Raw genomic sequence first — 25,285 nt, forward strand, 5'->3', positions numbered from 1 at the left:
CCTGCCTTTGCCTCCCAAGTGCTGGGATTGAAAGGCGTGCACCACCACGCCCATCGAGGTGCCCAGTCTTATGGCAACTTGATAGACCATGGTGGTTGCTATCCACTGGGGCTGGCCCTTTTCTGGAGAGAAACAGGAGTGGGTGAGGGCAGGTGGAGTTGGGGTGTAAAATAAGTACAATTTAAAACACACACACACACAAACAAAAAAATATATTGACCCAATAAGTTTATTGTTTTTTTCACTGATAGTACCAATGCAAAGTTATATGTATAGATTAAAATGAAAATTTTAAATTCAAACAACAGCAACAACAAGAAGAACAAAAGACTACAGCCCTGCTTCCACAGACCCAACTCCCTAGCCTGGTTTCTGGAGACTAAGAAAGGATTGAAGTCTCAGATCCAGGTCCTCTGACACTATTGCTGCCCTTGTGATTCCTCCCTTGCTCCTGGCTCAGAGCTGTCAACACATTTTTAAAGAATTGCTTTCCTTTCCTCACTCCACCCAGTGCTGAAGCATCATATGTGACTCTTGCTCTGTGTAAATGGTTGATGTTGGAGCATGCCCACAGGTTAATTGAGGAAGAGGTAGGCTAGGAGTTGTCCCTGAAGAAAGGTCTCAACCTGCCACACTGGTTTTCCCATCAAGGACTCAGACCCTTGGACAGGAGGGTCTAATTGTATCCTTGCATGGTATCCCTCTTTATCTCATAGCCTGGCTCTCTATGGTACCCTGTTTATAGGCCATCCAAGCCTCACGATCACCAGGCTCTAGCCAGCCAATCCTGGGAAAGAGAAGAATTCTTTCTTACTATTTAAGAAAAATACCATAGTCAAGAAAAGGTTTCTTGCTGCCCTGAAGCTGCTGCCTCCCTCATGGGCCTGAGAGAAGCATAGAAATGGGTGCTAGGACTTCAGAAGCGCTTGGTGGTTGTGGGACAGGAAGAAAACATCCATTTTAGGAATCTCAGACTGGTCCTTTAGGATCTCTGGCAGTTCCCCAGCCAGCAAGAGGGTAGCTTAACCTGGCTACCCAAAGACCATGGGAGGCTAGAGAAGGAGATTCTGAAGTCTTGACCATGTAGGATCAAGCTCCTGATGGCTTTTTCCCCCTAGGAACAGGCTGGTGGCATACTGACTGGGCTCAACATGGGTATGTTTGTCCTTCCTCGGCTTACTGATATCCAACACGGTCCCTTCCTTTTGTGGCTTAATTAAGGATGCCATGTTTGAATAAGTGAAGTTAATGATGGGATTGGGTGGATGTCATTGAAGGACTGAGCGATAGACAAGCTTGTCCTTAGAGGTGCTACCTCAGTGCTGGGACTGATGTCAGTCTCACCCATGGGAGGGGGGTGGTCCCTTAGCAGCTGTCCCCAACCAAAGCACATGTCAGGGCTTTGTGTTTCCATGAGGGGAGCACCTCCCTCAGGGATGGAGTTGGCAGTGAAGGTGAGCAGTGAAGCTACAGGCTCCTCTGCTCCCAGCTCAGCCCTGTTGGCCAATGGGCATAGGGAAAGAACGATGGTCCCTCTAGAGTTTATGTGCTGTGTAATTGCTTATTTGAGTTAACTTCTGGATCTTCATGTGTATATGGCTAACGAGAGTGAGGTTTTATGGAGACCATATTGAAAAGCAAACAGCACGACAAGCCAGCTATGAAATTGTTCTTGGTGAGGTGATGAGGGTGGCATGGAGGGCAGGGCAACTGTGCTCGGCACGTGATGCTGTGGAGAGTCCCCCTTCAGATACAGAGAGGCTGCTGCTTGTTCTCCGTGTACTCAGTGGTAGTGGGATTGAAGCTGCAGCCCCGTGCATGCTGGGAAGAGGCTCTACCACTGGCTTCTATGCCCAGGAGAAACGTGGCTTTCTTGAAAGGGATTTTTTGAAACATACATCCAGATACCCTCATGTTCCCTAATGAAGTAGACTTAAGTCACTGGTCACAGGCTGGGCTGGCTGCTGGTTACAAATGAGGCCCTTTGCTTTTCCCTTAAATATCATTTGTACCTCATGTTGTCCGTTGAACTTGGGGATATGATTCTGATTAGATATCCGGAGTGTTGCTGAACCTCTGTTTATCTCTGCTTGCCTTACCATCATTCCATCAGGGTTACGGTTAGAAATGCTGATTTTCAGGTCAGCATGTTGCACATGGATTATGGTTTTTGTTTTGTTTTGTTTTTGTTTTGTTTTCCTCCAGTCCTTTTGGCTTTTGTTTGGCTGTGTCTTTTCCAGCAGCTACAAGTGTTACTGATAAGCTGGGAAGTGTGCCTTTCATCAAACCTGCAGGTGGCCAGAGCACGGCTTAAGTGGATCTGGGTCTTTCCAAATAAGAAGTCAAGCCCTGGGGCTGCAGCCATGGCTCAGTGGTTTAGAGTGCATGCTGTTCCTGCAGAGGACCTGGGCTTGGCTCCCAGCACTCATGGTGCGAAGTTCATCACTGCCTGTAGCTCCATGTTCAGGGGTCAGACATCCTTTTAGGGCCCCCACAACCAATTATGCATATGCATTCTCCTCCCTACCCCACATATATGTATATCATTAAAAATGAAAAAATAAAAACCAAGCCCTAGGCCAAGGAAGGTAGCTCTGTGGCTAAAGTGTGGGAGGGTCCGAGTGGGATCCCCTTACCGTGTAAAAGCCATGGTGATGTGTGCATGGATTCCTGGTGGTCGAAAGGTAGGTAGGCAGATAGATGTCTGGGGCTCAGTGGTCAGCCAGCTTATGACCAGTGAGAGACTGTCTCAAAAGAAAACTGTGAGGCTTCCCCTGAGGAATAACACTACAGACTGCCTCTAACCTGCACACACATGCACCTGTCTGCACACACATGCACCTGTGGGCACACCTTGCACACACCTAATGACACACTCTAAAAACACCTATAAAAACTAAAACAAACACCAAGCCCTCACCGTATTCTCATCCACTCTCCTCTCTCCTGGTTGTATCCTCTGAAGGTCAAAAGGTAAATTTAGCAAGTGTGTCTGTCAGAAGGTGATGAATAATTTATAGGTGTGTGCATATTTTCTTCTTGCAGGTATAGAAATAGATGTAACAGGATCTGGGAAGGATTTCCCTTTGGCAAAGGAGCAAACACGTCAAACTGTAAACCATGAAACATGAGGGTTTGCACAGAATACTATTCGCAAGCCGGCGGGAATCCGGCACTTGTTTCTAGCCAGGTTTCTGTAAGATGAGGTTCTTAGAAATGTGTGCTTTCACTGCACAACACAAGGGGAAAAAAAAAAAACAGAAAAGAGGAGAAAGGAGTCTCTCTGCAGTGGCAGAGCCACCAATTAAAAAATCAGAGGGAATTCCAGAGAAAATTCTGTGTGATTTTTGCCTGTGTTTTCCTCTAAAATTAGGGCAGTCCATGCTGCATGGATTGTTATGCCAAGCTTTACACAAAGAGCTACCAGTTCAAATGCCCCGAGCTCTAGAGGAGAAATATGAAAGGCTGGCCCCTGTCTTTTGTGGTCCTGTGAGAGAAGGGACTGGGTTTGAAAAAGCCACGAGAATGTAGATTTTTCTTCTTAAAGTCGGAAGCCATGCTTTGAAACAGTACCACACTCACTGCAAACAACCAACCAGATGCTAAGTCTGAACGTCAGAAGGATGAATTCAGACACTGCAGCAGTGCGCACGCATGGGCCTCGGGGGAGTGGGCCCAGCCGCTGTGGTGGTAAGGGTGGTTCATCTCCTCTAGCTGAAGTTCCTCTGACCTCCGCATTCCCCTTGGGGCTTCGCTCTGCAGAAAATCCTACTCAGGAGCAGCAGGAAGCATCCAGTGCAGCTTTGTCTGAATAGCAAAAGTATAAAACCACACGTGGCAGCCTGTCCATGCTAGAAAACTGGGGAATGATTGGAGAGGCACACCTGAGCCCTGGGGTCTTGCTTATGTGGGTGGTGGCAGGGACCGGGGTGGGCTTGTGGGTGTGGGTAGTGGTGGAGATTGAAGAGACCTTGAGGTTTGCTGCTGGCACATAAACTCCAGTTCTAAGGCCCTCTTGCCATCCTCCTTCCTTCTCTCTCTCCCCCCTTCCTTGTTTCTTTCTTTCCACTTGTTCATTTGATTGTTTTGCTTCTTTGAATACAAAAAGAACTCACCATAAGCGCCAATGACAAATATTTATCTTTGATAATTCTGTAGGCACGTTTGTATTTATTTTCTCTCTCTCCCCCTGCCTCCTCTCTCTTTCTCTCTCTCTGTCTTGATGCAGTTCAATAGAAAAGAACCCATTAGACTGCATTCCCTAGTGTGGTAACATTTTCATATTAGGAGCTATAGGATGCCAGGCTACAAAGTTTATATTAAATTTTGAGCCGTCTTCTGCATCATTAGCCGCTGGCCTGTCCTCCCAGTGCCTGTTAGTTAATATGAAATGTAAACAGGGAATATTTAAAATTAAAAGACTGTTTCCTTTTTTCATTGTAAACCGGCCAGAGAAACCTGACGGAAGGAGGTTTGACTATCTTCAGCAAAATCATATTTATGGGTCACCTTTGAACTACTAATGCCGTTTTTAAGACTCCGTCTCAGATTACTTGGCAAGCCATAAAACAGTACATATGTCAGGCTGTTCACATTGTCATTTTCCATTATTAAAAGAAGTTAGAAATGACTTGCACATTCAGAAATAGTGGGTGCTTGGCTACACGGTGACATGAGCAAGCAGTGGAGGTTTCCTCTCTGTAGAAGAGAGCGAGGGTGTTATGGGTCGAGATCACACCTCTGCCTTGACCACACATTTTCAGTTTGTATTACCTCCCTGTCTGTCCATCTGCTTGCTTGTCTGCCTACCTACTGATCTATTAGCACATCTATAATCTTTTTTCTGCCTATTTAATCTACTAAATCTGTCCATTCACTTAATTGATCACCTAGCTAGCTAGCTACTCTCTATTCATTCAGTCATCTAAATAGAAATCTATGATTTCCTCCAGTTTTTGTATGGGAACCCCACCATTTTAGGAAATACGTTCTAAAGGAACTCATTTTCTTTGAAAAACTTCAATGGGCACACATACACACAGAGAGAAAATAATATGTCACCCTGTTACCTACCCATCCACCTGTCTAATATGTATAATTCACACATTAGTTGGTTCCTAAAAGCCTTCTTTATAGACATTTTTAAATTAATAGACACAGAAAGACAAATAGGACAAGTTTCTCTGACCCTGAAGAAATCTCCAGTCCAGGCAATCATGATCAATGAATGTTAACCTCACTCTGTGATATCACGGGATTATTACAATGACTTCTCAGATTCACACTTTGTGACATCATTGAGGGACTTTACAATGGGGTTGGTCAGGCAAGTAAAATCCATGCCTGCTCTGGATTTTCACCTTCCAAATGCAGATCAGCCTGACATAAATTCCTAAAAGGCCACTGGACACACATGTCACCAAGAGAGATGCTTGCCTGAAAACTTGAATATACACTTGATATGTTACATTTCACATCTGACATTTAGGAGACAGGGGCTAGACAAAGGTGTCAGCAAGATGGGCACCTTTCAAATGAGATATGACAGTACCAGAAATTTCCAGGAGGCTTGAAGTCAGTCAGCACAGACAGCTATTGTACAAAAATCTACCCACAGATTTCATACTAGTACAGCTGTTCAACGTAGGTGAGTATGCGTGCATGCTTGTGTGTGTGTGTATGTGTGTGTCTGTGTTCTTTCACCAAACATCTCATTTTAAAGCTCATCCATATTTGAGTGTGTGTTGTCGTGTTGGGTAGACTGTAACTGTGTGACTATTTTGTCAGTTCTCTTGTTGGGAGACATTTGTTTCCAGTTTGTAGCCAATGTAAAAGGAAGGTTTTTTTTTTTTTTTTTTTTTTCCGGTTTTTCAAGACAGGGTTTCTCTGTGTAGCCCTGGCTGTCCTGGCACTCACTTTGTAGACCAGGCTGGCCTCGAACTCAGAAAGTTGGGTTGTGGGCTTTCTTACGTGCGCTTTTTTGTAGATGTTCGACTTCTTGGGTAAACTGCAGACGTGAACACTGCAGAGTGTAAGGCACGCAAATGGTCATCATCTTAGACACCTGGAGCACAATTCCCCACAGCACAGCCTTTCTGGAAGTGGGCGCTGAAGTCTGTTTTAATTTTTCTGTCTATATATGTGTGGAAATGACATCTCACCACGGCTTTCTAAAAAATGTTTTTGTGTCTAGGTTTATAGAGATGTAATCATATACCATAAAACCAATGAACTTGAAGTATGCATTTTAATGGTTTCTAATGTCTTCATGGAAATGGAACACGATCACCCTAATCCGCAGGTGTCTTCTCTGGTTCTTGTCTGACTTCTGGCCTGCAGTTCACCACGAGAGAGCTGCTTCTCTAACTTGGTAGTCTTAGCCCGTTATACTCCTGGTTTTAGTACCATGAGTTTCCCACCTTGGTAAGTCTAAACAACCTCAAAGTTCAGAGAGTAACAGTGAGATGGAGCGTCACAGATTATGTCTGTTGCTCTCCTGAATGCTCAGGAGCTGTGTATTTTACCTGCACAGGATTGGACCCTCTGGCATTCCATCATGGAATGGGGTGGAGCTTTCCTGAGGATTGGACCCTCTGATAGTCTATCATGGAATGGGGTGGAGCTTCCCTGAGGATTGGACCCTCATACATTCCATCATGGAATGGGGTGGAGCTTCCCTGAGGATTAGACCCTCTGATATTCTATCATGGAATGGGGGAGCTTCCCTGAGGATTGGACCCTCTGGCATTCCATCATGGAATGGGGTGGAGCTTCCCTGAGGATTGGACCCTCTGACATTCCATCATCGAATGGGGCGGAGCCTCCTGAGGATTGGCCCCAATATTCTATCATGGACCAGTCTGGCCGTGAACTCACAAAGCTCTGCCTGCCTCTGCCTCCTGAGCTCTGAGAATAAAGCATAGTTTAATCATGCAAATTATGGCATTGATTTATTTCATTCCCTTTTGGTCAGAAGCCAGAGTTTTAATATGATTTCAGTTTTTTAAAATATATGGTCTTTTTTAATTTAAAACATTGTATTAAAATATAATTACATAATTTTCTTGTCCCTCTTTTTCCTCCGACCTCTTTCACACTTTTCTCCCACTGCTTCTTTGCCAATTCATGGCCTTGTGTGTGTGTGTGTGTGTGTGTGCATAGGTATATATGTGTATGCATGTGTGTGTATGGGTATATATATATGCGTGTGTGTGTGTATGCATGTGTGTATGGGTGTATATATATATACATGTATGTGTGTGTGTATGTGTTTGTGTACATATGTGCATGTGTATGGGAGTGTGTGTGTATGGGTATATATATGTGTGTTGTGTGTGTGTGTGCATGTGTGTGTATATGGGTATATATATGTGTGTGTGCATGTGTGTGTATGGGTGTATATATATGTGTGTGTGTGTGCGCACGTGTGTGTGTGCATGTGCATGCATGCATGCATGTGTGTATATGTATGGGTATATATGTATGTGTGTGCATATGCATGTGTGTATGTGTGTGTTTGTGTGCATGTGTGTATATATGTGTACATATGTGTGTGTATACGTGTGTGTGCATGTGTGTGTATGTATGGGTGTGTGTATGTGTTTGTGTACATATGCACATGTGTATGGGTGTGTGTGTATGGGCATATATATATATTGTGTGTGTATGCATGTTCACGTGTGTGTATGTGTGTATATGGGTATATATACATATTTGTATATATGTATATGTGTATATAATGATTTGATATATATGATTTCAGTCTCCTTAAGTTTCCTAAGCTCAGGTCTACATCTTAGCCTATATGGTGTTCTGATGATGTTCTCTGTGTATTTGAGAAGAATGTGTTGTCTGCTGTTGCTGCGTAAAGGGCCCCACAGTGTCCTTCATATGGGGTAATAATCTGTTGTTAGACATTTCATTTTGTTTTCTGTGTGATCTTATGCCTACTTTTCTATTCATGACCCGAAATGGGCTGCTAAAGTCTCTGGCTATTATTCTTAGGTTCTTCTGTTCCTTTTAATTCTATCAATTTGGTAGTTTTAAAAAAAGCTTAAACATTCTTTCATATTGACTTATTTTACTGTACATTGGGTGAGGGGTGATAACAGTCACAGCATGTAATATAAAGGGACAACTTGCAAGAGTCACTTCTGTCTTTCTATGAGGCAGGTGGATCCCTGAGTTTGAGGCCAGCCAGGTCTACATAATGAGTTCCAGGATGGCCAGAATTACTTAAAGTGATCCTATCTCAGAAGGAGGAGGGGATGAAGAGGAGCAGAAGGAAGAGGTGGAGGAGGAGGAAGAGGAGGAGCAGAAGCAGAAGGAAGAGGTGGAGGAGGAGGTAGAGGAGGAGGAACAGGAAGAGGGGGTGAAGGAGGAGGAGGTTGTAGATGAGGTGGAGGAGGTGGTGGTAGAGGAGAAGGAGAAGGAGGAGAGGAGGAGGAGAAGGAGAAGAAGGAGAGGAGGAGGAGAAGAGGAGGAGGAAGAGAAAGAGGAGAGGAGGAAGAGGAGAAGGAAAATTGAACTCCTGCCACAATGCTTGGAGCAAGTGACTATCCACTGGGCCATCTGGTGTCCAGATTTCTCTTTTTCTACCCAGAGACTGATTCTTTCCTTAATATTTTAAATTTATGATGAATCTTCTGTGTATGAATGTTTTCCCCACTTGTATGTCTATATACCACATGCAGGCCTAGTGCATACAGGTGTCAGATCATCTGTGACTGGAGTTGTAAGCCACCATGTCGATGCTGGGAATCAAACCTGGGTCCTATGTAAGAGCAACGCATGCCCTTAACTGCTGAGCTATTTCTCCAGTCCCGAAGATGATGTTTAATTGAGTGTGTGTGTGCGCGCATGTGCTTATGTGCTCTTATTATTCCTTGTTGATGTATTGAGCCTTTATCATCATGAAACCTTTCTCTTATCTCTAATAATCTTGTTTTAAGGTAAGGATGTAGCTCCACTCTACTTTTGAATGGCTTCTATTTGTCGAATGTATCTTTTCTTATCTGTTACTTCCCTCCTATGGTGTCATTTAATTTGTCCCTTGTAGGTGGAGTGTAGCTGGATCTGATCCTTTCTTTAGTGGCTTCCTGCTTTTCCTGGACTGTGTAACCATAAAATCATGCTTATAGCTAGACCTGCTGCATCCCTTGCTTCTCCATTTCTACAGCTCCTCCTTCTCTTCCTTGGCTGTGTTTGCATTGAGTTGTTTTTTTGTTTTGAGACAGGGTCTCACTTTGTGCCCCTGGTGGGCCTGGAACCCACTTGGTGGACTAAATTGGTCTCACGTTCGTAGAGATCTGCATGTTCCTGCCTCTCGTGCCCTGGGATTAAAGGTGTGCCCAGCATGCCTGCCACATCGAATATCTTTTAGTGTGACATTTTATGTCTTTAGTGACTGTGAGGAGTTATTTTCTTAGTGCTTGCTCTGAGAATGACCTGTGTTGTCAGAATAATGTGCAGAAGTCACGCTAACTTAAATTTAAGCAGGTGCAGACCCCGCTTCCGTAGAGAGTTGTTCCTTATCCCTCTTGTGCTGCTAGATGGGTTACACCTGAGATACTGTGAGTGCCACAGCACCTCACAATCATTACTGAATCCACCTCAGCAAACAGAGAATTTGGGAGAAAAGGGATACTTTGTTTTGTTTTGTTTTGTTTTGTTTTTACTGAATCCACCTCAGCAAACAGAGAATTTGGGAGAAAAGGGATACTTTGTTTTGTTTTGTTTTGTTTTCATCTGCCTTTTTAGCTACTCTTTCTGGTTCTCTCCATTTGTTCTAGAATCTTGACACCTGCCATCCTTCCCTGTCTCCACTTAGTTTTGTCCACACCCACACCCTCCGAACTGATATTGCTAAACATCTTGCAGTTCTATATTATAGGCACAGTAATGCATGTGGATGGGTCATTCATGCAGTCGTTTGTTAAGTCAGACAAAAGATGAGGAGGAATACTTCCTCTGCTGACCATTACTTGTGCAGAATGCCCGTGATGGAGCTTCTGGATAGTTGCTTTTAGGCTAAAGCATGCTGTCTCAGGATTGTGCTGCTGTGAGAAACACCATGCCCAGAAGCATCTTACAGCGCCCAAGTTATACTTGTCACCAAGGGAAGTCGGGGAGAGACCTCAAGGCAGGAGCAGAAGCAGAGTCATAGAGGGTCATAATACAGCTTACTAGCTTGCTTTCCATGACTTACCTGGCCCTTTCTTATTGTTTCCAGGACTACCTTCCCCGAGGGAGTCATGGCTCACCGTGAGCTGGACCCTCCCACATCAACCATTGAATAACTGTACCACAGGCTACCCACAGGCCAATGTGGTGGGGATATTTTTTCAATTGAGGTTCCCTTTTCCAAAATGACTCTAGCTTGTGTCAAGTTGACATAAAATTAGCCAACACAAATGTTCTAAGCTTTTCTTACTAAAGCAGGTCTTAAAAAGAAGGTTTTCTAAGAATATCCTATGTTCTATTCAACTGAAAATGCCTATAGTTCACTTAAAAAAAAGACAGGGTCTCATTATTATCCCTGGCTGACCTAGAACTTTGTATACTGTGTCTTATTCCCACGTTTTAGGATTAAAGGTGTGTGCCACCACACTAAAATTGCAGATGCTTTGGTCGATAATTTTTTCTGACTTCCTGGTTCCCAGGTGACAGTTTCTACACTTTCAGCATTTTGAAAGCAGCGCACCACCCCCCTCTGACTCCCATTGCTTCGAGAGACACATTTCTCTTGTTGGGCTATCTTTTCTTTTGCTATTTTCAAGGTTTCTCTTGTTTTGTCTGTTCGTATTTTGATCTCAGTGAGTCTGGGCATGTGTCTTCTATGGGAGATGGCTGGGCTCCTTAGATGAGGCTTAAGTTATTTAAAACTTTTTTCCTTTTATTTTGTGGAGAGATCTTCAGATCTTACTTCCTTTACATGTTTTCTGCTCCTTTGCCCTCCTCTCAGGCAGGCGCTCTCTCTCTGCACATGTCCACTTCATGGTACTCATCTTGGATTTTCTTTATGCCATCCCTCTCTGGTTGTCACAATGAGCTAACTCTGTCGAAACAATCACACTGCCAACAGCCCAGATCTGGCCTCTCTTAGTGGTGTTTTCTCTTCAATTCAGTGCTGTGAACCATACTGCTTTACACTGGACTTTAGCCTGGATTCTTAGAGACAGACAATCTCTTGTCTTGTCACAATTTGCTATTTGATTGGACACGGTCTTCTAGTACCTGTTTAAGAATGAATATACATCTGCAATGGCTGCTAAGTCTAATAACTGAGTTAGCCCTTTCTTATGAATTCTCTGTTATGTTCTTTAGTCTTGTGTCGGTAACAATTCCCCGTGTTTCCTCCCTCAAAACTGGACATTTTAGATAATGTATTATGGTGACTGTAGACGCTGGTTTCCCTTGCTGTGGGCTTGCTACTGGTCATTTGTTTGTGTGTTAGTGACATGTCTTGGCCTTTTTAGAATTCATTCCTCCTCCCAATACCCATAGTTGGAGGTGCAGCCACCGGGGTGTGTACAGTCACCTGAGAGGATGGTGGGTTATCCATTCTCCTTTGGCTTCCCCATTATGTCTCCTCCTTCAACCTCTCCAGGAAGCTGTCTCTATTGACACACCAAGATGCTAGCCTTCAAATAATTGCTAGCCTTCAACGGTTGCCTAATGACTGCTCTATTTTTTTTTTTTTTGGACAGTTCCTAGGAGCCTACCATCCTCTGTAGTACGTTCCTATTAAATCTAAGCCCTCTTGCAGGTTGTTTTTGAGGCCAGTGCTTGAGGTTTGGCCAGGAGAACTGTCATAGCTGTCTCTGCCTTTGAATCTCTAGAATAAACCAGCTGTCCAACAGTGAGACTTGCTGCTGTGGAGCCATTGGCATCTTACAGTCGTCCCCACTTCGGCTGGTTATCTGATCTACCACTAAGTCAATCTCTTCAAGTTTTCATTTATTATATTGCATTTTTCATGGTGCCATTTCCACTTGGGTATTTCCTATTATTCCTGTTTTATTTTTTCTCAGTTGATACACATTTTCAACCTTTCACACACCATTTTTTTAAAAAACGGTCATCATTTTAAAGTTTCTGCCTCATTGTGTCAAAAGCAAGGTGGTTGTGTGTGCAAGAGGGTGTGGATTCTTCTTTCAATTATAAATCAGATTTTCTTACTTCTCCACGAATCCTGTTTCATCCTGAATGCTCCACATTTTGTATCAAATAGCAGTATACATGCTTTTGCTTTGAACCATAGTTTGATAGCTCTGTCACCATTGTCAAAGTTGAGCTGGTTCTGCAGTGTTTCATAGTTGTGATTGATTCTCTTCATGGCCATTTGAAGTGCCCGGAGGGAAGAGTCAGTATTTCTCTTGTCACCACTAAGGTCACTCTGAGCTTGGTACAAGACCTTCTTAACCTTGCACACACTTGAAGCCGTTGGCATCCTGGATGACACGGCAGGTTCCGAGGAGATGCAGAAGCTCCCATAGAGGAGCCCTTCTCAGACCTCTTTGGGCTTTGAAGGACAGCTAGCTGCCATATATGCAGCAAAGAGAAGAGATTGTTATGAGGGCTTTCCCAAGTCTATCCCATGCCCAATATTGACTTCCCATCATGCATTTCTTCTGAGTTTCATCTTTGGAGGTGGGCTGTGAGGTTTATAAGCTCCTCCCATTTCTTATTCTTTTTTTTTTTTTTTTCCTTCCTGAGTCTAGATGAAAATGTGATGATTCAGTTTTCTTCTCTGGCTGCCTGCTGCCGAGCCTTCCCTGACATCATGGGCTCTCCCTCCAAAACCCAAAGCCCACAGATACTTTATCCCCAAAGTTGGTTTTTGTCAGAGGATTTTATCAAAGTGGAAAAGGAGATAAGATATGTATAAATCCTGAGTGTTAACAGCCAGGGTAACATTCTCCTGAAGATCCCAAGGCAACTTGTCTCACAGTGTGTGGCTAAGGCTATCAACTGAACAGGTAACACAGGGGGCTTTGCAACAGCTACTGCCTTGGCTCATGATAAGTAGGAGATCAGTGGAGAAGGCTCTGTTGGTCTTCACGCTGTCCTGTGCATTCCCAGATTTGGTGAACCGTGGAAGGTATGGCACATCGTTGACTTTCTTGGACTTTCACAGGGCTACCTGAAAGGATGCATGCTATCTCCCACATGGCTGTGTCTTTGGCAACTCTAATGTCAGATTGGCCTTGTAGTGACAGACGTGCTTCTCTGTGGGAGTTCCAGGAAGTTGACTCAGAGGGAAATTTGGTCTGTATGCACGAATGGTTCCAGCAGGTAGATGGAGGCTTCTCTTGCCTTCCATGTGACAACTAATGACAGTCTACTTTCTCTTGATCCCCATGGAAAGGACTGATGGTGCTGCAGAGGGAACAGTTCAGAGACATCTTCAAACAAGCTTGAGAAACTCTATGTCCACTTGTCCCCTCCCTCCCTCCCCCCCTCTCCATCTATGCGACCGTTCTCTTATCCCAGCGTCTACTGAATGCCAGATACCACGAAGGGAAGTAGACTGTAGTGTTGACAAATAAAAATCATCTCACCCTCAGAGTGCTGCAGTCTGCCAGGAAGGACAGACCCTGAGCAAACCACTCCATCAGGTTATGATGGGGCACAGTAAGACTGGCCCACTTCAGAGTAGGGTGCCTAATTGTTTTCCATGTATAAGTAGCCTTCACTCTGAGTCTCTCCAAGGAGTAGCATTCCTCAGACAAGGAGGGGAAGGGAGTGGCAGATGAGGGAGGAGCTCCACAGGGAAGCAGTGTGTGCTTTCCTTGGGAAGGGACAGAACACGTGAGGGCCTAACAGAGGGGGCTGCAGCTGTCGCGAGACACTGGGATTTGTCCTCAATCCTAGCCATAAGGGGTAAGTATGGGACTGGTAGCATTGGGATTGGGTCTGTATCCCTGAGAAATTCCTCTTCTAGAGAAGAGGTGAGAGGGCAAGCCTCATCAGTCACCCAGGCAAGAGGCATGGGAGGGTAACTGAGGCTGGGACTAGGAAGCAGTGCCCAGAACTGAAGTAAGCCCTGGTCCTCCAAGAGGCCACATTTCTGTGCTTTGGCAGAGAAGGTATATGTGTGTGTGTGTGCATGTGTGCATGTACACATGAGTATGTGCATGTGTTGTATGTGTGGGGAGAGAATTTGTGTACATTAGTTTCCTAGGCATCCATGACAAATGACCTCCAACTTGGTTGCCTGATGTGAGAGATGCTTGCTCTAACAGAGTTCTGAAGGTGAGAATTTTGCAGCCAAGGTGTGAGTAGCCCCCCCACACACACACTCACACACACTCACACTCACTCACACTCACTCTCAAGATTCTTGGGAAGGGTCCTTCTGCCCATTCCACCATCCATAACAGCTCCTGCTGTTCCAGGCCTGTGCCTGCAGCATTCCAGGCTCTGCGTGTGTGTCTCACAACCTTCCCTGTGTGTATCTCTTCTGTGTCCTCTCTTCTGTGAGGATAGAGTCACTAGAATGGCTCCCACATAGTCCAGGATGACTTCATTCCAGCTTAGTTAATGACATTTGCAAAGACCTCATTTCTCTTTTTTAATTTAATTTTATTTGTAACTCATTTTTTACACTCCATGTTCCATCCCCCACTCCTTCCTATCCACCATCCAACTGCTCCACATTCCACACCTCCTCCCCACCCCACCCCATCTCCATGTGGATGTCTCCACCCCCACCCCACCTGACTTCTATACTCCCTGGGGCCTCCAGTCACTTGAGGGTTAGGTGCTTCATCTCTGAATGAACCTCCTATCAGCTGGTGTATGCTGCCTGTTTGGTGGTCCAGTGTTTGAGAGATCTCGGGGGTCCTGGTTAATTGAGACTGCTGGTCTTCCTACAGGGTCACCCTCCTCTTCAGCTTCTTTCAGCCTTCCTTAATTCAACAACAGGGGTCAGCTGCTTCTGTCCATTGGTTGGGTGCAAATAACTGCATCTGACTCTTTCAGCTGCTTGTTGGGTCTTTCAGAGAGTAGCAAAGACCTCATTTCTAAGTGAAATCCCTCTCTGAAGTTCAGAGTGGACGTGAGTCTTCAGGACACAGTCTTCCATCCACCTCAGGGAGGAAGGGGAATTCCTGTGGATGTGTGGCGATGTACCCAATGTAAGTGGCTTCAGGGAGGTACTGCTTCCTTCAGGTTCATGGTTACAATCATGGGTGTGAGGGCAATATGTCACACCATGATGGATAGGGAGGAGAGAGCATTCTCATGAGAGGAAAAGATGGACCCTTCGAAGATATGTCCCCAGTGACACACTTCCTCAATCCAGGTCCCACCTTCCAAGCTCTGCCACCCTCCCCAACAGTCTATTCACACTTTCAATTTGTCAGTGGGTTGATTCACCCATTAAAGCAGAGGCCTCTGGATCCAGTCACTCCACAAAGCCCTTTGGACAGCAACTAAGCTACCACTACAGGAGCCTGTGGGAAATAGCTAGGGTTCCACCCATACCAGGATGGTTCCAGGGTGGAGTTGCTAGTGGCTTTGGAAGACAGACACCAGCATTAGGACCCTAGACCACTGGACCAGAAAGACGCATGGACTTATATGTCACAGGGTTGCCTCTAGTGATACTCTTACGCTGATTTTTTTCATGCATGAATTTGAACAGCTCTTGATACGCTCTGCCATGATGACTGAAGTTCTGACTCATGCATCACATACTCAGTTCGCTGAAGGTCCTGAGCCTTTCACGACATGATGCACACACACCCTGCTGCCGCCGACCTATCTCACTGATGATATGTGTAGGTCCTGGGGCGCACTGACTAGGTCTCATCCAGCCCTGCCATGCACTTTCCTAGCTGTGTGACCTTAGGGTGGACTCTGGGATTTTGTGGACTTTAGGCTATCTCTTGGTGGAAGATGAAACATTGTTGCAGTGGGGCTGCAGGCAAACTGGGAGCGTTTGGTTGTGCTTATAGGACCCGGTCCGCTCTGTGTTTTGGGGTTTTATGGTTTTTTTTAATTTTTATTTTAGGGATGTATTTATTTTATGCATATGTGTGCTTTGTCTCCACATATGCCTGTGGGTCGCATACATGCCTTGTGCTCACAGAAGGCAGAAGAGGGCACTGAGTGCTCTGGAACTGAAGTTAGAGATGGCCATGAGCACTGTCTGGGTTTGGGGGCCTAACTAGGGTCTTCTCAAGAGGGACAAGTGTTCTTGAGTGCTGAGCTGCCTCTCAAGGCAAGTGTTTTATTTTCATTCATTTGTGTTTGCATGTGTGCATGCATGTGCATGTGCAACTCTGTATATGTCTGTGTGTGTGTATGCATGCATGTGCGACTGTGTGTGTGTGTGTGTGTGTATGCATGTGAGTGCAGTGCCCATGGAGGCCAGAAGAGGGCACCAGATACCCTGGGGCTGAAGTCACAGGCAGTTGAGAGTTGTCTGTTATGGGTGCTGGGAACTGAGCTCAGGTCTTGTGGAAGAGCAGCGAGTGCTCTCACTGCTGAGCCATCTCTCCAGCTCCTAGGCTTTGCTTTAATGAGAGCATTCTGTGTGAGACTCAGCGTTTCGTCCTCTGAACACATGGCTAGGATGACACTGGGGTCACACAGTGGTGTGGAATTCCCCACTTCCTCTTGAGCATAGGTGATTGATAGGAGCCTTTTATCCTTTGACCCTCCTTTCCCCCAAACCACTAAGAGAGAGAAGAATCCTTTCATAGTAAGTTCTTTTTGCCAAAGATCCACTTTGTGTAGCAGATCAGGGAATGATAGGATAAGGAGGGGTGGCCGAGTTGGTTCTGAGAGTACTTGCTGCCTAGCCTGAGGGCTTGAGTTCAGTCCTGTGGGACACACATGATATCAGGAACCAACTTCTGTAAGTTGTCCTTGGACACACACATATGGGCTGCAGCACATGCACACACACATATACATACATGTGCACATATCACACACACATACACACATGGGCACATGTCACACACACGTACACACACATGTACATATCACACACACATACATACACATACATGCACACACACCACNACANACACATGCACATACATCATACACACAATGCACACACACCACATACTCTTATATACAGACATTCACAGACACACCCCACTCTCCCTCACACACACATAATAAATAAGCAAATAAATGGTCATAAAAGCGAATAAATAAAAGGGAGGCAAAAAGACAAACACTCCTAAAGGACATGAATGTGGATGTGATAAAGAGAACTTCCAGGTTGAAAGGAGATCAAAAACTATGGCTCTTCTCCCTCCCTCAGCTCGGCAGCTCATCTCTTGGTGGGCATGGCTCTCCTCCCTCCCTCAGCTCTGCAGCTCATCTCTTGGTGGGCATGGCTCTCCTCCCTCCCTCAGCTCGGCAGCTCATCACTTGGTTGGCATGGCTCTCCTCCCTCCCTCAGCTCAGCAGCTCATCTCTTGGTGGTAGACCTGACCTTGCACCATGCAGGATGATTCTTCCTCAAAATGAACCTGAACAGCTCCTCGCCCTAATCACGGCCCTGCCTCAGCCTCCTGGTGACTTTGACCTCTAGCCCTTTCAGCGGCTCCTCCACCGGAACCTTCTTCACTGGCATGGTTCCAAACACATGATGACCCAGCCTGGATCCCCAAGACCACACTTGGCTGCTGTGCCTTTGAATCTCAGCCTTATGTTTTATCTCAGTCCAACTCCCAGCATCCTCCCTGAGCCCATGGTGTGGGTCCCTTGTTGGTTGCAGACATCACACATACACTTGGGTGTGTTCAGCTCATTGCTTCCTTCTAGGGCTGAGACCAAAGGGCTGTTTGCTAATCGGAATGGGGGATCAGGGAAGCAAAGGCATTCAGATCCTGGCTCAAGGCTCCCCTCCCCTTTGACACTCACCAAGAGCACCATGCCTCTTCTTCACTCAGCTCCTGCTGTGCCTCTGTGTAAGCCCTCTCCCAATTCACCCCATGTCTTTCAGTCTCCATGAGGTTGGAGATTAGGCCTCTCCAGGCTCCTCTGCCCTTCCCCCTCTCTCATGAACAATCTATTTCTCCCCTCACTGGTGCAGCCTGCTTACTTTGCACCTGGCTTGCTGGTTTTGTCTTATTTTGTAATCAAGCGAAAGCATCTATTTCAAGTAGTCTAAATTGAAGTTTCATTTCCCAAATTGCAGGCACGGCACAAGCAGTCTCCCAGGGAAACACCCACTTTAGCAAAATTTACTTAGCTGTGCCCCTGGTGTGGGGGCATTTTTCAGANNTCTGAAATGTTTGCTGTGATTACTAACATTGCAGGGACTCCTTTATGTCTGTAGCATTCATAGTATTTGCAATAGCTTATATTTTTCTCATGATAGATTCTGAGACATAAATTTGAGCAGGCAAATGTTCTAGGCTTCTGTCTTAGTTAGGGTTTTACTGCTATNAACAGACACCATGACCAAGGCAATTCTTATAAGGACAACATTTAATTGGGGCTGGCTTACAGGTCCAGAGGTTCACTCCATTATCATCTTAGCTGGAGCATGGTAGCATCCAGGCAGGCATGGTGCAGGAGGACCTGAGAGTTCTACATCTTCATCTGAAGGCCACTAGGAGAAAACTGGCTCCCACATAGTTAGGAGGCGGGTCTTAAAGCTCATGCCCACAGTGACACATTTCCACCAACAAGGCCACACCTCCAAATAGTGCCACCCCTTGGACCAAGCCTACAAACCACCACACCTTCATAAAACAAAAACAGTTGCCACTCCAAAGGGCTGGGCTGGCCTGTGCTGCTCCCCCAGTACACCAAGGTGTTTGATTTCGGTGGACCCCATAATGCCCGGGGAACAGGTAGAGAATTGGCTGGGCTGAGTAAAGACAATGGAGCTATTTGTGCCTCTCTGAGTTCAAGTGAAATGAACTTGTTCTGAAGCACAATGCTGGGATCAAAAGCTATGCACTTGGGCATTGAAAACAGAGGGTGGGACCAAGACATTGCAGTGATNGCCAAGCGCCAGTTAGGAAGGGTTCCCATGGACTCCAGGGTGAACTGGGTAGAAATGCCCTGTGGGAGCTGAGNNAGNGACTGAGGGGGAGGGAGGCCGATGCAGCTTCCATATCTTAGTAGAGGGCAAGATTAGAGGTCTGAATGAAGAAGGAACACAGGTGTGTTGTGTTCTCATGGGAAGGTAGGGATGGGTTAAAGTGAGTATCCTAGTGGCCTGGTTGTGGTGACTTGATTGGTTCCGTGTTGAATGTGGAGGGCTTGTGATGCCAAAGTGGAGGATTTCAAATTCCCAGGGGTACTAGGAATTGTAAGGAGACCACTGAGGCCCTGTGGGACATCAATGGTCACAGGAACACTAAAGGTTATAGTTAATGCGGGCAGGCAAACTGAGGTGGAGTGTGGGCTTGTCAGCAGGAGCGTGGAAGCTCTTGGGCCTAGCCCCCAAGGACAGTCTGTGAAGAAGACTGAAGATCCAAAAAGAATCTAGATGCAGGGACCTAGATGTAGAGAAAGAGGGTCTGGTACTATGAGTCTGGTACCTGCTGGATACCCCTGGTGTGGTAGCCAAAGCTGGCTCCTCCTCACTTGGGCTTTGGGAGTCAGGGTAGGCTATAATACCTTCTGTGGCTCCTTTCCTAGCCTCACAGAAACACCCTTTGTGAAGACACCCTTTGCCATCAAGTGCCATGCCATCAGCCTGGAGCCTGATCCAGGGGTCACCCACATATCCTCCAAATCTACCTGTCCCAGCCAAACCACGGGGCCCCTGGTCTACGGCACAGGGACATAAGGCTAGAGCTAGTGCTCCAGAGAATCAGTGAGCGGTGCAGAATGGAGAGGGATGTTTGGTGCAGGACTCAAGGAATGCCTGTTTGTGACAGTTACACTGGCAATATGGAGGCAGAGAGATAGAGAGAGACAGACAGACATACACACAGANAAGGAGACAGAAAGAGTGAGACAGAGAGAAAAAGCTAAAGACAGACACAGAAACAGTGAAGAGAGAAAGACAAATNGAGAATCATACAGATTGAGAGACTGAAGCAGAGACCAGGCTGAGATGCAGCTGGCTGTCCTCTGTGCACCAGGCAGATCAGGGGCCAGAGTGATGGAGAGAAGGCACAGGCACTGGCTGCAGGTCTAGGAGCCTGGGACTCTGGAAGTTTCTCTCTATTATCCACTTTCCCCTTAAGCTAGTCTGACTGGACTCCGGCTCCTCACCCTGTGTCTTCTTAAACAATGGCTTGTTATTTTTGCACAGAAGCACAACCTTACCTTCAAATGACCAACCTTTCAGTGGCTTCCTGTGACCAGCCTGAAAACTCCCACCTGAGGCACAGTGCCTGAGATGTTCCAGTAGTGCTGATGTGATGGGGTGCTGGGATGTGGATTATCAAGGCAGTTGGTCAGCTTTGAGTAGCCCATCTCCTTATAGATATAGAAATGTCTGCTCATAGATCAACCCAGAGTGAGGCCAGCTCAATGGGACCAGAAGCCATCCCCCAACTCCACAGCTGCCCCCACCATGACCCTGGATCTAATAATGACTCATCCAAACCCTCGGGCCTTCTGTATCCTTAGGCCAGCTGAGTGCCCTAGGCTGGCTTCCTCTGAGTCAGGATGGGGCTTAAAGGTGTCATTAGCTGGGCAAGGACTCTGCAAAGGACAGAGGCAACNTCTCAGTGTCATCAATGACTGTGGAATTAGATTATCCAGAATCCTTAATGGGACATGGCTCTTAGCAAACATNCAATAGACGTGCAATTTCCCCCAGGAATTTTCTGCGGAAGACCTGGCTCTGGGTTGGAGCTCGCTCTTGAGGTTCCTTCATCTCTCTACTGCCCCCTCATCCTTTTTCCCTTCTCTCCCCCCCTCCTCCCCCGCCCAGTTCATATCCCCGAGGCTTTACTCTGCTGAACTCTTTGTTTCAGCCCTGGACAGGTGTACCTGTTATCTAGGCAGACACTGAGAAGGAAGGAGCCCAGTGTCCCTCTTGAGGCAGAAGCAGGGTTCAGATCTCCCACCTGCACTTGAGGAAGGACCTGGACCATGCTGAAGGCACAGAACCCAGTGTTGGGGGTTTGGCTAGTTTGCTTTTGGCCCAGGCTGGCTCTTTGTGGGTATGAGCACCATTCCCACTCATAGCAACTTTTCTTCCAAGTAGGGATCTCCACCTTAGGGACTCTCCTGCCCTTAGGGGATATGGGCGGAATGCCAAGAACGTTGGCTATAACTGAAGTAGAAGGGGGGGCTCCTGAGAGAATCCAGTGGGTAGAGGTGAGGCACACTGTTGGTGTCCCATGATGTAAAGCCCTACCTCATAGAAGCCACTGTCATGAATGCCACCAAGGNTGAGGATGGACATTTGCGCCCTGGGCCCTTTGAGGCTGACTTTCTGTTCGCATGCCTGAGCCAGTGACCCCGGACCTGGGGTGTGTGTTGGGTGTCAGGTGAGCCTCGGATAGTGGCCTCCCCACAAGCCGGGCTCCAGACACAGTGAGGGCATCAGGACTGCAGACAGGGGTGTGGAAGAGTCATAGAATCCCTGAGAAACCCCTTCTCTGTCATCCTCCGAACCCTCCCAGGTCTGAGAGCAGCTGCTAGAAAAGTGGGTTTGTGCATGAGGCTTAGGGCTTCAGGTCTGCAGAGTTTGCCTCACTCTAGTGGGCTGCCAGCCCAGGCTGTATTCCTNAAGATATGGAGCAGAGTGGAGGCTGGGATGGACCAGGCCCTTGGTCCCCTGAGCTGCTCTTCTGGCCCTGGGCTGCCCTCCTCACCCCAGCCCTGCCTCNCTCACGCATGTCTATATTTAAGAATGTTTACAGATAATAATGGGCTTCAGCCCCNAAAGGCAGACGGAAGCCTTCCTTGCAATTGCTAGGCTGGAGGGTTTTCAGTGAGTCTGAATGAGCGAGTGAACGAGCCCGGGGCTCCTTGCCAGTCTCTGCCTCCCAGGGCACTGGGGAACATCCAGGAGCTGCAGGGAAGCCGAGCTGCTGGGGAAAATGGAGCCTTCCATCCAGAGCCACCCCTTGACCTTGGCCATGAGGCAAGTTTAATTCCCCCAGGGTGGGTGTCTATTTAGGGAAGACCTTTGACAGGCAAAAGCTGAGCAAATCCTTGCTGCGGATGTTCTGAGGAACGACCTTCTTTCTGGAATCAAAGAACTATGTCTGATTGGAGGGAGTCTGTGGCTGGGAAAGGTGCTGACCCTCCCCCACAGGCAGGTCCTATTTGCAGGTTCCCGTGGGTCAGACCAGGACTGACCCTGAGCTGTGTCCTAGAGCCCAGAAGAAGCTGGTATTTCAGCTTGTGTTCTCGTGGAATGCCATTGTAACCCGTTACTTCCAGGCTAGACATCTGCATGCCTGCTCTTCCTGAATGCAGGATAATTTCCAGGAAACAATAGGTTGCTTCCTCAGGTCTGCCTGTGTCCTGTTCTCAAGCTGTGCTTTCTAAAAATTCAGCNTACAGCAGAGCCTCCCTCCCAAGTGGCAGTTTTGGCATCCATGTATGGCTGAAGACAAACCTTCCCCTGTCAGGGGCCTCTGTCATTGTCCCCTGGGGCCTCTGTCCCAGCTTCCTGACTTGGGGCCATATGCAGGTTACTGTTTGTTTTTTCTTGTGAAAGCATTCAGTGGTTTGGAAGTAAGGTTGGGTGTCTCAAGTTAGAGGCAGAAAAGGAGAGGGGGAAACTGAGTCAGGACGGTATGTGATTTTAAGTTAATGGTTGCCTGAGGTGCCTGCCGTNTTCCAGGATGCAAGGATGTTTCGACCCAGTGAGAACTGTACATTCTGGGTCCTCAGCGCTTCTGAAGAAGGGAGAGTTGTGCATGCTGACAGACTCACCCCCCACCAGCTTTCTCCTTAGGGGGCCCAGAAAAGAAGGTCATCTCACACACTGGTGTGCTGCATGGCTGTGTGTTCTGCTGTGTGGATGCAGTACAGAAGGGTGAAATGCATGCTAGTTTTAAAAACACAAACTCAAGGACTAATACATCACAGATATGCACACACACCCACACATGCACACCCATACTCACATACACCACACTCACATATGTGCACATACACACACAGACACACATACATGCACACATACATATGCATGCACATACAGGTGTGCACACAAGGCATGTATACCACACACATGTGCATGTATTCATGCATGCACATATGCATGTATACCCACACACGAATGCATGCACACACACACCATATACACACATACACAGATACACACATCACACCACACACACATACATGCACACACACACACACACACACACACACACACACAGAGGCACTCAGGGTCCAGGGAAGCCACTTAGAAGGTAACATTCATTTATTACCTAGGTGTGACTCATTTGTCACCTAGGTGTGACTCTTGCAGAGGTAAACATTCCCAGATGATCTGCAAATTCACCACTATTCAGCTTCACAACATTACAGGTGAAGTAAAACAGGCTGAAAAGGAAGCCTCTTGGAAACTCACTGTTTCTTTATTCACACCATGGTCTGTTCCTGAGCCACACCAGTAAGTGAGTAGCTCAAGTTGTTTGCCATTCTGTGGGCTGCCAATGTGTATACATATTTTTCTTGCTGAAATTTGTTCATATTAATTCCTTGATTACTAAGGTGTAGAGTCCCCAGTCAGTGTTACAGCCCTCAGCCTGGTGTCTGAACGCTGTTGTTACATAATGCAGTCACCTTGCTTGTGGGAAAATAGTTTAAATATGTATGCTCAGAATATCATTATTAGGAGCAGCCTGCCTTTCTTGAAGTCACACACTGTGATCGTGTAAAGTTGTCAGTCAGAAGTACCCAGTCTTATGGAGGTGGCTGAAGCCAGTTGTTCTTGGGTCCCAAGGTTGCTGCTTTTGAGCCCTGGAGCTCTTGGTGCTGAGCCTGTGGTACTATTTTTAGCTCCCTTCCTTCATGCATCTTGACATCATTTGACATGTCACAGCTGAGTCTCTTCTGTGCACGGCAGTTACCGGGCTCGGTAATCTGTGTTTTCTGGGACGGAAATAGTCCTCACCTAAGCACATTTATTTATTGTGTATTATATTTATGATGTCAATTATTTTTAAAAGCTACAAAATAGGGATGGGGAGATAGGTTAGTTGTGTGAGCATGAGAATTTGGGTTTGATCCCCAGAACACACATACAAAAGCTGGATGTGGTACTGTACCCTTGTTATCCCAGCACTGCAGAAGTGGAGGCAGGTGGATCCCTGGGACTTCCTTGCCAGCCAGCACAGCCTAATTGGTGAGTTCAGACCAATAAAAGATAGTTCAGGAGAAAGATAAAAAAATGACACCCAAGGTTGACCTCAAGCCTCTACACTGAAGCACACACATGTACACATATAAGCATGTTCATGAGCACACACACACACACACATGCACACACGTACACACACGTGCATGCACACACAGACATGTACGTACCACATAGACACAAAGTAAAACCTATCCTTTTGATCTTAGTTCTGTTAGGTGACCTGGTAATGATCAAAAGGGTAAGGACTGCTAATCTTGCCACAGGACCCCGGGGCAAAGTCATGGTCCTGAGCTTGGAGTACCCGCATCATGCAAGGCTCATCTGTGGGCGTTTTTGAGTCTTCAGACCTGGGGCCATCAAGATGATTTGGTTCTCCAGACGTCCTGGATGATAGTGCTGGGCACATGCCCTGTGCCTCAGATCTAGGTCATCCTGGATGACCTCAGAGATTTAGGGAGTAGAGACCCTACTTCAGCAATAGATGGAAGGACAGGGGACATTGCTTTGCTGTGTCCTGTTCGTATGGTTGAGGGTGAACTGGACTGGAAAAGAACCAAGCATGTAAGTCAGGCACGCTAGCTGGGGCTGAGTACAGGGCGGTGGCAGGAAGAAGGCCTTGCACTGAGATGTGACCCTGGTATTTCGGGAGAATGAAGTCAGGCACGTGNCCCTGAAGTACTCGGCTGTCTGGCCCATACAGGGACAAATGAATGTGTTGCTGGTGAGCACACACAGCGTGGGGTCTGGGGTTGCCATTTGGTGGAGCTGTGGATGTCACGTTGCTTGAGAGGCTTCTCTGTCTATCCAGACATCTGATAAGCATTCAAAAGGCAAGACAGGCTTTAGAGACTTGGGAGAGCATCTCTTGCCAGTGTGTGAGGCCCTGGGCTGCATCTTCATCACAGACAGAAACAAAAGGGAAATGGGATGGCAGAGTGTAAGTTAATGCAACAGGCTTGTCTCAGCCGAGCTGCTCTGCGAGCATCTGTGTGGGTATGGACATGAGCACAC

General features: G+C 46.7%; 1 protein-coding gene across 4 annotated transcripts in view; it reads left to right on the forward strand.

Moving 5' to 3' along the window:
- Nucleotides 1–25,285, forward strand: part of Phactr3 (phosphatase and actin regulator 3) — a 222,372-nt gene that overhangs the window by 55,193 nt on the left and 141,894 nt on the right. Inside the window, exon 1 of one of the 4 annotated variants that reach the window (XM_021152564.2) lies at nt 21,932–22,036. The exons of the other annotated variants lie outside the window; for them this stretch is intronic. The gene's annotated coding sequence lies outside the window, so the exon portion shown is untranslated. Of the gene's footprint in view, nt 1–21,931; nt 22,037–25,285 lie in introns of those variants that run through there. 4 annotated transcript variants of the gene reach the window in all.

This window comes from Mus caroli, chromosome 2, assembly GCF_900094665.2.
Source record: "Mus caroli chromosome 2, CAROLI_EIJ_v1.1, whole genome shotgun sequence".
Lineage (NCBI taxonomy): Eukaryota > Metazoa > Chordata > Mammalia > Rodentia > Muridae > Mus > Mus caroli.